The sequence below is a fragment of the Gracilinanus agilis genome, unplaced genomic scaffold (genome assembly GCF_016433145.1).
Source record: "Gracilinanus agilis isolate LMUSP501 unplaced genomic scaffold, AgileGrace unplaced_scaffold59479, whole genome shotgun sequence".
Taxonomy (NCBI): Eukaryota; Metazoa; Chordata; class Mammalia; order Didelphimorphia; family Didelphidae; genus Gracilinanus; species Gracilinanus agilis.
In genome coordinates this window covers 1-5,025 of record NW_025394947.1, presented here as the reverse complement: position 1 = coordinate 5,025, position 5,025 = coordinate 1, and the positions used below count along the sequence as shown (strand labels likewise).

Here is a 5,025-nt window from a genome sequence, read left to right as displayed (position 1 = left end):
TATAGACTTCTCCCTGATTTTTATGGATCTGGTCCTCCTAAGAGGTTACATAGTATTAGGAATAGATTTTTTTTTTAAATTTACATGCATTTATTAAGATATGGATACAAAGAAAAAGGGATACAAAGAAAAGCAAAACATTCAATTCCTGTTCTTAAGATGGTTACACTCTAATTGGGGAGGAAATATGTAAATATACACTAATAAAAAATATACACATAACTGTGTAAAAACAAGATAGATACAGAATAAATTGACAGAAATGGAGAGAAGGCAACCTCTCTCCCCTTTCCAACCTCATATTGCATTTAATGTTATTCGATCATTTTCAGTCTTATGTGACTCTTTGCGACCTCATGTGGGGTATTCTTGGAAAGGATATTAGAGTGGTTTGTCATTTCCTTCTCCAGCTCAATTTGACAGATGAGGAAACAGGATTAAGTGATTTGCCCAAATTCAAACAAATATTAAGTGTTTGAGGTTAGATTTGAACTCAAGGTAAAGGAATCCTTCTGACTTCCCACTTCCCCCACATAGCTGTTTATATAGCGTTTAATAGGTATGCAATATATCTGGCATTTGTATTCTTTCTCTCTCAATTTTTTTTAATTTCAAGGGTACACAGAGCAGCTAAGTGGCTCAGTGGATTAAGAGCCAGGACTAGAGATAGAATGTCCTGGGTTCAAACTTGACCTCAGATATTTCCTAGTCTGTGTGACCCCTGGGCAAGTTACTTATCCCCCATTGCCTCACCTTTTCTGTTCTCTGCCTTGGAACCAATATTCAGTATTGATTCTATGATGGAGGGTAAGGGTTTAACAGGTATCCTCGATGTCACTATTTTCCTCATCACAGCTTCAATATATCCATGGCATAAAAAATTAGATGGGAATTATGGGGGAGTTTTGTGGAAGTCACAGGTGACATGCAAAGGTCAGCAGATTTACAGAAAAGGTTTAGAAACTCAGAAATACATGAAATATATGTATAGTATAATATCAACATAGTCACTAAACACTTAACCCAATTTTTACCAAAAAGGAACTGTAAACACCCCATAAAAGAAAAAAGAAAAAATTCAGACTTCTTCTCCAGTACAATGGAAAGCCAAAGAACTCTATTGTGGATTTTCCAGATTGTGGGACACTGGGCCCCAAACTCCTTCCCTCTCCACATGATATGGTAAATGATACCTATATTTCTATACTTGTAGCAGAAGAGGAACAAGGACTCTATGTGACATTATATATACATATATATATGCATATGTATATATTAAGCATTAATATTAATTTGTGCTCTATTGGAACCTTTAAACATGCTGTCATTTCCTTCTTTATCTCTTCTAATCATGTCCATTTTACTGTTGCTTTGTCTGGCATCATGGTTGCTACTCTGGTTTTTTTTTAATTTTTTAAACATTTATTAATAATCATTTTTAACATGGTTACTTGATTCATGCTCCCACTTTCCCCTTCACCCCCCACATTCCCCCCACCCATGGCCGACACACATTTCCACTGGTTTTATTATATGTCATTGATCAAGACCTATTTCCAAATTGTTGATAGTTGCATTGGTGTGGTAGTTTCGAGTCCACATCCCCAATCATGTCCTCCTCAGCCCATGCGTTCAAGCAGTTGTTTTTCTTATATGTTTCCTCTCCTGCAATCCTTCCTCTGAATGTGGGTAGCATCTTTACCATAAATCCCTCAGAGCTGTCCTGTGTCATTGCTTTCTACTGGTACAGAAGTCCATTATATTCGGTTTTACCATAGTATGTCAGTCTCTATGTACAGTGTTCTTCTGGCTCTGCTCCTTTTGCTCTGCATCAATTCCTGGAGGTCTTTCCAGTTCACATAGAACTCCTCTAGTTTATTATTCCTTTGAATGCAATAGTATTCTATCACCCGCATATACCACAATTTGTTCAGCCATTCTCCAACTGAAGGGCAGACCCTCCTTTTCCAGTTCTTTGCCACCACAAAAAGCGCAGCTATAAATATTTTCGTACATGTCTGTTTATCTATGATCTCTTTGGGGTACAAACCCAACAATGGCATGGCTGGATCAAAGGGCAGGCAGTCTTTTATAGCCCTTTGGGCATAGTTCCAAATTGCCAGCCAGAATGGCCGGATTATTTCACAACTCCACCAGCAATGCATTAATGTCCCAGTTTTGCCACATCCCCTCCAACATTCACTACTCTCCCCTTCTTTCATTTTAGCCAATCTGCTAGGTGTGAGGTGATACCTCAGAGTTGTTTTGATTTGCATTTCTCTAATTATTAGAGATTTAGAACACTTTCTCATGTGCTTATTGATACTTTTGATTTCTTTACCTGAAAATTGCCTATTCATGTCTCTTGCCCATTTATCAATTGGGGAATGGCTTGATTTTTTATACATTTGATTTAACTCATCGTATATTTCAGTAATTAGACCCCTGTTAGAGTTTTTTGTTATAAAGATTTTTTCCCAATTTGTTGTTTCCCTTCTGATTTTGGCTACATTGTTTTTGTTTGTACAAAACCTTTTTAGCTTAATATAATCAAAACCATTTAATTTACATGTTGTAATTTTCTCTAACTCTTGCTTGGTTTTAAAATCTTTCCTTTCCCAGAGATCTGACAGGTAGGAATAGATTTTTTCGTGTATCCTGAGATGAGAACTGAAAGGAGGTCACAGGAGGAATATTTTGACTTTCATTTTCTCTAACACTGAGCTAGGTTCTATTTTGGAGGCTTCTCTATGCAAATTTTAATTGCCTCCTTTTGCCCAAACTCAGGGAATATCAAACCTGGTTCATTTGTGAAACCTGAATGACCTCAATAACTATTTCCTGAAAAATCATGATTTTGATTTGTTGTCAAAAGTGACAATGAGGATCATAATCATGATGATAATAGACAGAACATCTGTTATCATCAACCTCTGTATTGCTAACATTCATGAATTCTAGGTACAAATGTTACAATGTTAAAAAATCTAGGTAGTGGCCAATTACAATGGGATGGATCCAAATTCCACTTCTAGATCTTTTTCATGAAAACTGGAAGACGAAAGTTACTAACCATTTCTATAACTCAGGGAAGGTGGGAAATGGATTCATTTGAAAGATTTTACAAATATACCTGGATTATCACAATCATTTCTATTATTGTTTCTTTCTCTTAGAACAGATTTATATATGGGAGAGCCCCTTCAAATTAAATGTCATTTCAACCTGAATGATGTCCTAGAAATCATTGAACAGGTTACTGAAATATGAGAGTAAATCTGCCTTGTATTTACATTCTTATTTTGAACATATAGAAGAGAATCTTTTTCTTTGCTACTTTCTTTTCTGAACACAGTCAAGATTTTAACATTCAGGAACTTCCTCTGGGTATTCATTTCAATTTCCATGTTTAAAAATTAACTATTTTAAAAATTAATAGATATCTATTCTCTTTCCCTCCAAACCTACCCAAACCCCATGTCCTTGGGATTAAAATAAAATCTGAAAAAATATAAGCAATTAGGTGAAATAAATTCCTTCATTTGTCATGTCAAAAACCATAGATCTTTCGTCCTTCCTCACTGGGGCATTCAGAACTCAGTGGAGCTGAGCAGAGGAGAGTAGACATCAGAGTGGAGCAGGATACCATGAGGGAGCCATGAAGAATGGGTTGAAGTATGAGGATTAAAAGAAAACAGCTGAGTGGCTTTCATCCCAGTAAAGTTGAAAAGACCTTGTACCCATTTTTAAAACTACATTACCCAAACTCCCTTTCACCATACCCTTAATTCCATAAGCATTTCCCTATTGGTTGTGGGTTAAAACTACATTACCCAAACTCCCTTTCACCATACCCATAATTCCTTAAGCTTTTCCTATTGGTTGTGGGTTTCACAGGCGGTTTTTGATATGGTCATTGGGGGTGTGGTGGGGGGGGCGGGGTTTGGAGAGGAGGCAGTGTGGTTGAGGGTGAGTTAAGACTCTTCCCCAGCACTTTAAATAAAATCCTTATAAATATCATACTTTGGAGGCATTGAATATTAATTTCAAAACCCNGGGCGTGGCGGGGTTTGGAGAGGAGGCAGTGTGGTTGAGGGTGAGTTAAGACTCTTCCCCAGCACTTTAAATAAAATCCTTATAAATATCATACTTTGGAGGCATTGAATATTAATTTCAAAACCCACAGTTGGCGACCTAACGAAGGGATTTTCGAACTCCCTGTAAAAATAGTTCCCAGTTATGCCTTGCCCCACCCCCCCCTTCTCCCAGCTGCAGAGCTTTCTGCAGTTTTTGTTTTCTTTTTTAAAACCTTTGCTGAGCGGCTGCCTCCCAATTTTTTTTCCGGCCCCAAATAGCAGTGATCTGTGGTTCTGGATTGGGTTGTTTGGCAAATAGAGTGACCCAATTGCAAGCCTTTGACTATAGAGATATACCTACCTTCCATCAGAGCACAGTACCTGGTCATGTAGGGAGATCGGTTTTGGGATATTTAAATGGCAAATGCTGTATGATGATCAGGGCCGATTCCATGTGTGTGAAGGCTATCCACTCTGGAAGGTGGCATTCCCTATGAGGGTTTTCCAACTTTAGAATGTACATACATACATTGTCACCAATGCTGCTGGTGGAATGAACCCTCAACATGAAATTCAGGATATTATGCTGATCCAAGATCATATCAACCTGGCAGGTGTCAGTGGCCAAAATCCACTCAGAGTACAGAATGATAAAAGATTTGGAGAAAGGTTTCTTCCCATGTCTGACCCTTAGGACCAAATTTTGAGACAGAAGGCCCATGGCATATGGAAACAAATGGATCAAGAATGACTATTGCATGAAGTGACTTATATTATGATGGGAGACTCCAGCTTTGAAACCATTGCAGAGTGTTTTTTCTTGCAGAAAACAGGAGCCGAAACTGTGGGCATGAGCATGGTGCCAGAAATGAGAGTGGTTAGACATTGTGGTCTCTGGTCTCTGGATTCTCCCTTATAACAAACAAATCAATATTGGACTACAAAACCC

At 37.9% G+C, this 5,025-nt stretch overlaps 1 pseudogene; it reads left to right on the top strand.

Annotated features, from left to right (window-relative positions):
• Nucleotides 1-4,319: 4,319 nt before the first annotated feature.
• On the top strand, nucleotides 4,320-5,018 carry LOC123256479 (annotated as a pseudogene).
• Nucleotides 5,019-5,025: the final 7 nt, after the last annotated feature.